The 11,067-nt window shown below is 48.6% G+C and overlaps 1 pseudogene; it reads right to left on the reverse strand.

Annotated features, from left to right (window-relative positions):
* Positions 1-1,368: 1,368 nt before the first annotated feature.
* On the reverse strand, positions 1,369-6,218 carry LOC136465206 (uncharacterized; annotated as a pseudogene).
* Between the last annotated feature and the right edge of the window lie 4,849 nt (positions 6,219-11,067).

Below are 11,067 nucleotides of genomic sequence, written 5' to 3' on the forward strand. Positions count from 1 at the left end.
TGAGAATAGTGAGTGCATCATGAGTGTATAAGGCCTTGATGTGATAAAAGAAAGGGAGTGTAAAAAGGCCCCTGCTGGGCCGCTGGGCCGACTGGTTAACGAACCTTCTCCTTTCTCAACATCGCATGGGACGTGATCGGACATAGGAGGCCTAATCTAAGAGGCCTTACGTCTCGCCCCAGCAAGTCCATCCATGCATCTAAAATTGGGCTTTTAAGGATTGGGCGTCTCATATCGCAGCCAAATCAATATATGGGCTAATCTGGCTTCGTGTTTTGTTGATGGGTCGAAAAACCCGCTAGTTGATCGGCTAAAAAAGATTTCAATCCTCGGGCACTGTCATAGTAGCATCAAGTCATTTTGGGGGGGTCCTTATATGGTAAATTATAAATGGAAGGCCCTTATATGGCGCGATTTTAATTTACCACTATACGATAAATTACAAATACAGGAAAATATCACACTTTAGATGGAAAGTTATAAAAAATTATTATTGATTTTCATCCATTTTGATAAGATGTCCAGAACGACATCTTTTGAAAGCTTTGCTCGCCAACCGGATCATCACCCACCCTAGTATTCTCATGTCATAGTAACACCCAAAACCATAAGAAACATGTCCTTGAAGTATTGCATGAAGTATATTTTTCTTTTTTTAACAAGATCATTGCGCAAGTCCCAAATTTCGCAAAAAAAAAGAGTTATGTCCCACAAAAAATATTTCCAAAGACATTTGTAATAATTGGTAGCCGGCTAACTTTTTATTATCCGATAGATGAATGATATGATACTCCCATCCAAGTGGCGCCTAAAAAACATAGTAAAACAAACCAAATTGTACCCCTGTGGCAGGCCGACACCTAGTCCCCACTCTTTCGCTTTTTGGTAAACTAATGACAAGTTAAAAACATCTAGGTACTTAGCCAAGCCCAAAGCCATATAGTTCCCATGGTTGCACTGTTTTCAAGGTGATCGCTACGCGAACTAGTCCTTACGATGGACAGACATGAGCTTTACTAACAACACCCAAACTAGATGCTCAAGCCCCATAGGTTCCATGTTACTAGCTAAAGAGAAACATTTTAAATATCAAAGTGTTAGCATCAGAGAAAGCAGGGATGGGGAATTAGAAGGCTTGGGGAAGAAGAAGAAGACAGGAAGCAAGATCACGCAAGGGCGGGCAGGGGAAGGCTTGTGTATTGATCTGTTTCTGATAATAGTTGTCTCCCCTCTGTCTCTCTCTCGGTATTTATACAAGGCCTGGGCCTCGGCGTGAATCACACAGGCACAACTGTGTCTAGCCTAGGATTCACGCCCACTCGTGTCCACCGAATTGCACATTGGTGCGCTAGGCTCGGTCGCTTCTCCTTAGTTCTGGAATGCTCTGGTCCGTGGTGACAACGTCGCGGTCTGGTCCGGCGTTGTCCGCCTGGCTGGTGACTGCGTCGTGTTCCACTCCCCTAGCGATGCTGACATCCCCTCCCAATGAAGACCTGCTTGTCCCCAAGCAGGGGCGCATGGAAACCGCTGTCGTAGAGCTTCAGTGTCTTCCCAGGTGGCCAGCGATCGTGGGAGATTTGACCATTGCACGAGCACATGTGGCACGACGTCACGGTCGGTGACGTGGACGCACCGCTGAAGGATCTTCACTGGAATCTACAGCCCATCAAGAGTGTTGGGAAGATCAGCCACCGAGTGAGATGTAGGCACCACCGTCTTAAGCTGGGACACATGGAAGACGGGGTGGATAGCGGACTCCTCTGAAAGCTTGAGCTTGTACGCGACGTCACCCACACAGGAGATGACCTGAAAGGGGCCAAAGAATTTGAATGCTAGCTTTTGGTTAGCGCGTGGTGCCAGGGATGCCTGGACGTATGGCTACAACCTGAGGTACACCTAGTCGCCCACTACGAATTGGCGCTCAGAGCAAGATTTGTCAGCCTGTGTCTTTATTTGTTTCTGAGCCCGAGCGAGGTGCTACTGGATCAGCGTGTTCATTAGGGACTTCTCCTTCATCCAATCATCGAGAGGAATAGAGTTAACTTCACTATCTTCAGAGATCCTGAAATGATGAGGATGATGACCATAGAGAACATAGAATGGTGAATAGCTCAGCGAAGAATGCCATGTAGTATTGTACCAATACTCGGCTAGATAAATCCAATGGAGCCACTTAGCTAGACAGGCACTAACAAAGCAACGCAAGAATGTTTCCATGCATTGATTCACGTGCTCCGTTTGCCCATCCATTTGTGGATGGTAAGCTGAAGACATCTTGAGAGTGACACTAGCTAAATGGAAGAGCTCTTGCCATAGCTAACTCGTGAACACCTTGTCTCGGTTAGAAACAATGGACAATGGCAGGCCATGGAGGCGGTGCACATTGCTGATAAATGTCTTAGCCATTGTAAGAGCAGTAAACGGGTAAGCCATTGGGATGAAGTGTGCATACTTGGAAAAGCGGTCCACAATCACCAGAATGCAATCCTTGCCCCCAGATGGTGGAAGTCCATCCACAAAGTCCATTGAGATGCTTTGCCACGCCATAGTGGGAACCGGTAGAGGTTGAAGGAGACCCGGGTACTTGGCACGATCGGGCTTGGCCTACTGATAGGTAGGACATGTAGTAACAAACTGGTGAACTAAGGATTTCAGACCTGTCTAGGCAAAGAGTTGCTTGATACGACGATAGGTTGCAGGAAATCTCGAGTGGCCACCCACTGGTGAAGAATGGAAAGCCTCAATAATCTTGTGTTGGAGGATCACATCAGCCCTAACCCAAATATGGCCCTTGTACCAAAGTAGCCCCTAGTGCATAGAGAAGTGAGGCTCAGAGTTTGCAGATACGACTAACTTAGTCAATAGTTCCTAAGCCCAAGCATCAGATTCATAACTATGTATGATGTCTTTGAGCCAGGAGGGCACTGGAGCTGATACCGCAGATAGTTCCTCTGGTTGGCCATGGCAAGAGAGTGCATCCACAACTCAATTGTTAGTGCTTGGTTTATAGATGATGCAGTATTGCAACCCCAACAGTTTGGTGAAAACTTTTTGTTGCCATGCAGTGTGAAGGCGCTGATCACTCAAATGGATGAGGCTCTTTTGATCAGTGAAGATGATGAACTCACCAAGCTGCAAGTATGAGCGCCACTGATTAACAACAATTAGGATAGCCATGTACTCTTTCTCATAAGCCAACAAACCTTGGTTCTTGGGACCGAGAGCTCGACTAAGGAAGGCAAGTGGATGTCCATCCTATAGGAGCACAACATCGACCCTATAGTGAGAAGCATCAGTCTCAATGCAGAACTATCGAGTGAAATTAGGAAGTGCTAGAATAGGAGCTAAGCACAAACACTTCTTCAGAGTTTGGAACGCAGTCTCATGTTCAGAAGACCAAATGAACATAGAGTGTTTCTTCAACAATGTTGTCAGTGGCTTTGAGATGACTGCATAATGGCAAACGAAATGGCGGTAGAAGCCGGCAAAGCCAAGAAAGCTACAAAGCTCTTTGACTGTAGTCGAGGTTGGCCAGGATACCACTGCCTCAATTTTAGTCGGGTCTATAGCCATGCCTTTGGAACTGATGACATGTCCCAAATCATGATCTCAGTTTGCGTGAACTTGCACTTGGATAATTTGATGTGCCACTGATCCTTGGCTAGCAGAGAAAATACTAGACGCAGATGGTTGATATGCTCCTCAAAGGACTTGCTATAAATGAGTATATCATCAAAGAAGACAATAGCACACCGGCGGAGGCAAGGTTTTAGAGTATTGTTCATAGCTCCTTGGAAAGTGCTGGGCGCACCGGAGAGTCCAAAGGCGACCACCTTGAATTCATAATGGCCCACATGAGTAGAGAACGCAGTCTTATGCTCTTCACCTTCACGTAACCGTATCTGATGATAGCCTGAAAGGAGGTCCAGAGTGGAGAAATACCGGGCACCAGTGAGCTCATCCGTCAGTTGTTCAAACACTAGGATAGGAAATGCAGTCTTGACAATGAGGGCATTGAGATAGCGATAGTCCACACAAAATCGCTAGAAGCCATCTTTCTTACATACTAGAAACACAGGTGAGTTGAATGGCGAAGTGCTAGGTTGGATGAGTCCCTATTGCAGCATAGATTCAACTTGGGATTCAATCTCATCCTTGAGGGCTAGGTGGTAATGGTATGGTCGCACTATGATAGGGGTAGCACCTTCAATCAATGGTATCTCATGGTCACAGCCTCTCCTTAGTGGTAGTTGGTCAGGTGGACAGACCACTAATGGAAACTCAACCAGTAAGTCACTGATGACCTGAGGTAACTAAACATTGGCAACAGTGGGTTGCTGAGTGACACTGAATAGCTGCACTAAAAGTTCATCATCCATAGTCACTCCTAATGGTAGATTGCCTTGTAACCTGACAGTTGCACCCTTATAAGGAATGACCAACCAGCGATGCAACCAATCCACCTTCATTGGACTAAAAAGCTGCAACTAATCCATGCCAAGAATTATGTCATAGTGTGTGAGGGGCAAGATCTTCAAATCATGAGTAAACTGATACTGCTGAATACTCCGTACTGCTGCCAGCAAATGAGAAGAACGATGCATAAGTTCACCATTTGCTACTCTGACATCTAGTGAAGGGCACCGAACTAGGTTGACAGAAAGTTGAGATAGTAACTGTTGACTGATGAATGAAGTGGAGCTACCTGAGTCCAAGAGGATCAAGATGGACTGCTGCTAAAACTTGCCTTGGAATTGCAATGTCTTTACCCTAGATTGGGCTACAGTGTTAGAGGATAGACAGCAATAATTTTCTTCCATCTTTGGATCTTCATCGCCATCTGTTGTCGGATAGTCTACAGTGTCGTCAGAGAAAAAAGCATAGAGCTCGTCTAGTACATGGAGTCCTACTTGCTGTGCACACTTGGGTTCATGATTCCACTTCTCTCCGCAGTGATCACACAATCCACGGGCATGCCAGTAAGCCTTGAGATCAACCAGCTTCTTGTCTAGTGGTTTCTGATTCAGAGCGGGCTTGTTCGTAACCCTAGCTTATCGGGGAGGAAGGGGATAGCCAACTTTCTGATTCCATGGTTTGAATTCATGTTTCCTTGATGACTCCATAGCTTCTTCCTGCAACAACGTCAGAGTATACGCAGTATCCAGAGAATCGGGGCGCTGAACAAGAATGACAGCACGAATTTCTGAATGTAAGCCATCTAGGAAACGAGTGATGTAATGCAGAGCACTGGTATTGGCATCATAGGCTTTGAGTTGGTCAACTAGCTCAGAGAAACGATCAACATAATCTTGGACAGAAGATATTTGGTGGATGCGGTTCATTTTGTGAAGGAGAAACTCATGCTAATCGCGATCAAAGCAGGTATGCAAGGCTTGACAGAATTCAGACCATTTCATGGTCTTCAGCTGTTCAGTCACTGACTGAATCCAACGCTTTGTAGGGCCAAGGAACTACATGAGAGAGCATTGGATCCAAACGGAAGGATCAGCCGAGTACATCTCAAAGTAATCCTCAGCGCATGTAATCCAAAGTTTAAGATCAGTGTCATCAAAGGTTGGGAAGGCCATTTTAGGTAGCTTGCCGGTGGGGTTATGGTGGTGCTCGGGTGGGCGGTTGCAGGACAACACCAAATCATATGCAGTGCCATGAATCTTAGGGGGATTTCTACGGGAATTGTCCATACCCGTGACTGGGGAATGAGTATAGGTTGTGACAACCCCAAACTCATTCTCCCGGTGGTGAGGATCGATGTCGTGCCCATTGGGCCGAGCAGCCTTGCAGCTAGCAGATGCAGGTGCGACGTGCCACTCTGACTTGACTGGTGGCTCGGTGAAGATGGCCGGCTCGATGTGAGCAGCGGCGGACTCGAGCACCGGCAAGTTCCAGTACTTGTTGAGCTTGCTGATGCGAAGGCAGAGGTCGTCAACGATGCCTTCATGCTCTTGGTGCTAGGAGGTGAGGTCAGAGGCAGCCTTCTTGATGTTGATGAGGCATGCGTCCTGATGGAGCTCGGAGTCGATGATCCACTACTCGACCGTAGCGTCCGCCTCCCGAAAGCGCTTGTCCAGGGCTTCATCAGCTTCGACAAATCGCCGCTCGAGGAGATCCTTCTGGTGGGAGAGCTGCTTCTGGATGGTAGCTTGGTTGGCAGATAGCTTCTGGATCTCTGCCAACAGGAGCTGTGTGTCGGGATTCATGGTGTCAGGGTGTTTGGGTTTGCGGGTGTAGTAGCGGGTGATCGGTGGCTTGGGTGGGAGTGGTGGGGGCGGCGGCGGTGGGGGTGAGAGATCCAGATCGTGATTTGCTTCGATTTGCTCATGGGGCGGGGAATTATGGGCTCTCAAGCGTCGCTCAGCCGTCGCTGTTCGTCGCCAAGAGGGATCCAACCAAGGCTGTTTGTGATTGGAAAGGGAGGTAAGAAATTCCGATCAGCCGGATTGGCTCTGAGTTGCAGATGTTAGCATCAGAGATACCAGGGAAGGAGAATTGGAAGGCTTGAGGAAGAAGAAGAAGACAGGAAGCAAGATCACACAAGGGCGGGCAGGGGAAGGCTTGTGTATTGATCTGTTTCTGATAATATTTGTTGTCTCCCCTATGTCTCTCTTGGTATTTATACAAGGCCTGGGCCTCGGCGTGAATCACATAGGCGCAGTTGTGTCTAGCCTAGGATTCATGCCCACTCGTGTCCACCGAATCGCACATTGGCGCACCAGGCTCGGTTGCTTCTCCTCAGTTCTAGAACACTCGGGTTTGTGGTGACTGCGTCACGGTCTGGTCTGGCGTCGTCCACCTAGCTGGTGACTGCGTCGTGTTCCACTCCCCTGGCGATGCTGACACAAAGTTCCACAAGCCATCGGTCAAGATTAACAAGATCATCATACAACAAAAGTAACTTGTTGAGCAACTAAGCAATCCTACCCAACATAAAAATAAAGCCCAAGCGAAAGGAACGAGATATTGCCTAGAGGTGGGTAAATATATAGGCAATTTTGAAGAATATAAAGCTTGCAACGGATAACAAGATCAGAATTCTTAATATGGTGTAACATGAAAACACAAATCGACAAAGATTATGCATATTTAATCGATTCTACTTGTCACCAAATGTTGCTGGACATATATATGGTGGTTTGATTTCTCCTAAAATCTACCAAAAAACCAAGAACTAATTGATCAGGACGAATCACCTAGAAGTAAACTTGAACACCAAAAATACAAGAAAAAGCAAAGAAGAAACCCGATTGATTTACCGAAGCTCAGATTCACCTACGTAAATACCACATCTTCGTTGAGGAGATCCCAGAGGAGCGGGTTTGTTTTGGCCACTTCTTGTTCCACTAAGCAAGTCTCGTGTTGTTGTCCCTCCCTCCCGCCCAAATTTTCTCTGCTGCTAACGTACGCAAGCAAGTGAGCATCAGACGGCCCTGAGCGGAGACATGTTCGACCGAGGGGTGGAACGAATGCATATAGGTGTGTATGGCTGTGTTTCTTAGCGGAGCCTGGCCAGTCTAAGCATGTATAGGATAGTACAAGACTACTTGTTTGGTTCGCTTGTACTAGTTAAGCCTGGCTAGCTAAGATCTGGTTTGGTTGGTAGGATAGTTCTGGTATAGTCACCTCATCTTTGTTAGGGTGACTTTTAGCTTAATCACCTCTCAAGTCTGTTCTTGTTGGCATTCTATCGAACAGCTGCTACTCACACCGGCTCACCGCCCACCACCTTGCTCGTGGCTGCACCCCTGCCACCACCTCGTCTCCTGGTGCGCCGTGGGTGTGGGGGGGGGAGCTGCCGGAGAAGCGCGCCACGGGGGCACCCCGAACCCCAAGATCGACGGAGCTCGCATGTGGCCGGCGGGACCTCATGCAGAGAATGGTAGCTGGCGAGACCTCGTCGGAGCTCGTGTGTGGGCCGAGTGGTGGCCGACGGGAGCTCGGTCGGATGTGGCTGCCGGAGATATGGAAGGAGCTCACGTGGTGGCTGACGGGAGCTCGGTCGGATGTGGCCGCCGGGGATCTGGCGGAGCTCGCGTGGTGGCATTCGCTCGCCAGGGAAAGATGAATACTAGCTTTAATTTGCAAATTAAAACTCGCTTTTCGTCGTCTTATATCTTAGTATTGTCAAGGATGTCTCTATCTGTGTCTCTATCTCTACCTATACAACTAAAACATTCATAACTATTTCATCTGTAGGTGCGACACTAAAGCCGCTCCATGCGATCAGATCAGAAAGGCAACGCGCACTCGCTCCATACGATCAGCTCAATCCTCGTAACAGCCGCAGCAAATCAAGAAGGCAAAAATTAATTCCCGTAACAATCATGATCAATTCAGCGAAATAGTCCACACCACATACCCAAACTCCGGTTAAAAAAAATCTCTGGTAAAAGTGTGAACAGACCACGTAAACCAATCGGATTATGAGAAAATATCTCACAAAACAAAATCCAGATCGTTCGGAGAAGTAGGCTCTAAAAAGATCGGACTCTAGGAATTAATTGAAAGAAAATCAGCGGGAAAAAAGAATCTACACTATAACAAAATCCACATCTACTCGATGGAAAAAAACCTACAGAAAAAAATACGCCACAACAAAATCAGGATCAAGTACGCTCCTGAAAAGGATCAGACTCCAGGACTTGCTAGATAGAAAAAAAAAATCAACCGGCACAACAAAACAAAACAAAATCTCCGGATCGAACTCTGACTTTGGCAAGCATATCGGACACGTAGTTATTTTTTTTAGTACTCTTCTTTGCCTGGACTTTACCAAAAAAAAATTGCATACGATACATTCCACAATCAATGCAAATACATAAAACTCCTCTGCAGGTTGCCACTAGCATCTGTGACATCCATAGATCTGCTCGGCTGGTATTAAAGCCGACTGAAGCTATTTTATTATAAAAAAAATACTATAGATTAGATTATAGCCGATAAGCCAAGCGAACAGGCTTCACACCTAGCCGAAGTTCCCCTGGACCGTGATTTACTTCAAGAAATTGCCTGCTAGCGTTGGTCGCTGAAGGTTAGTTCTATATATCCTGCACATCTACCAAACACAACAATTTCAACTATATATAATTTTATTCAAGTAAAAAATTACATGCGAGCAACAATATTAAGCGATATCTCAGCACTGCATCTGTCGTGTGCCCCCGTGTAACGCATGTGTATTTATCTAGTATATCAATATATTGCACTTCGTGTACTATGCTACGCATCAGGGCCGATGAGAGGGCTAGCTAGCTCCAGCAGCTGGAGAGCTGCACACCTGCACTGCACGCATCATCATGCATGCGAATAATTGAGAAGACCCGACGGCCGGCCGCCGGCCGGGTCGCACGGCGGTGGTCGCAGTCGCAGGATGACGACCGCGCTCGCGTCGCGCGCGTCCACACTCGGACACTCCACAGCCGCGCGGGCGCGGACTGGGACAGACAGGCGGACAGCCAATCGCGCCCGGGCCGGCCGGTGGAACGGTACGAGATCTGGTGGCCGGTGGGGAGCCCGCGCGCGGGCGGCGGCCCACCGCATTAATAACCGACGAGCGAGCGGGCGGGGGTCGCCGGTCGGGGAAAGGGGACGGACGGACGGTACTACTGTACAGTACACAGCAGGCTTAAAGAGGCGTCGTTTGCTACGGCTCATACCACGCCAGCACTGTGTCCCCGGCGTAGGCTCCGGCCCGGCCCTGCTGCAGGCTGGGGGCCGGAGGGAGGGCTGGGTGTGAGCACGACAAGGCATGGGCGGCTCACATGCGAGGCCGTGATATGCATGCATGATCTGACATAATAGCGTACCGCAATATTAATAATACATACATACATACATACATACAGGCGCGTACGTACACGTTACGTAATGCGGTCCGCCCGCCCGCCGGAGCTAGCCAGCACTGTTCACGGCAGACGACCAAGACACGGGCACGACGACGCGCCGGCCGATCGATCGCCACTCCGATCGGAATCGGATGCCACGCCACCGTCCTTTTCGCTTTATTGGTCCTGTTCAGCTTGTCCCATATTCGATTTGTTCGGTTTTTTTTTCAATCGAAACAGTATTTTTCTCTCACAACAATTCAGTCGGAACAATATTTTCCAGCCAGTTCAACAAGTTTCGTACCCGCGAACGGGGCCATTCAGGGCCGGACATCGCAAGTGCACGCCATCTGCGGGCGGCTACTACCGTAGCACGGGCACCGCGATCCAGCCAGCCAGCCAACTGCCCCGCTGCCCGCCCGGCTGCGGCAACCAACAAATCGGCCACCACGCACGCAACCACCCCGCGCCGGGTCGGCAGACACTGCTGCTGAGTGCTGATCGTGATCGTGATCGTGATCCTGATCCTGATCCTGATCCCGGCGGTTTCCACCTCCACCGGTCTTGGTCAGAAACGGCATGAAGAGCCACCTTTCCTACGGTGTTGCACCGGTTCGTTCTTCCATGGAGCTCCGATGACAGACCGCCCGCCCGCCGCCCGATCGGTCGTCGTCGATCGAGCTGCAACCACCGCGTGCGTGCGTCATCATGGCCGCACTGCACTGCACCCATGGGTAGTCGGTTTCTATGCGTGTGTAGTATATCAGTTACACCTAACAAACGTTTGACTTCTTTTGCGTTGCCGCCATGACCTGACCTCAACGGCTAACAAACAACCTGCTGCGCCCTGTTCGCTTGGCTTATAAGTCATACTTTTCAGCCAACGAACAGTATTTTTCTCTCACAAGAAATCAGCCAACAGTACTTTCAGTCATGACTTATCAGCCAAGCGAACAGGACATTAGTGACGATGAACCATGTTGGATACTCCCCTTATATTATTACAACAGCTAACCATGGTTAAGTTAAGACGGCTGCTGCTGGTCGAATAATGGCAGAGAAATTCCGGTGTTGGATAGATGTCCATCATCGCCGCGCCTTTAAGATTTTTGCGTTGTAATGAACTGCGACTGCGAGCTGGCCCCGCTGGTTGTCTTTGTTTTGCCCACTGCCGCCGCCACCACCACCACCACCACCCTCCCCTCCTCTGCTTATAAGTACTAGGCTG

Source organism: Miscanthus floridulus, chromosome 7 (assembly GCF_019320115.1).
Source record: "Miscanthus floridulus cultivar M001 chromosome 7, ASM1932011v1, whole genome shotgun sequence".
Lineage (NCBI taxonomy): Eukaryota > Viridiplantae > Streptophyta > Magnoliopsida > Poales > Poaceae > Miscanthus > Miscanthus floridulus.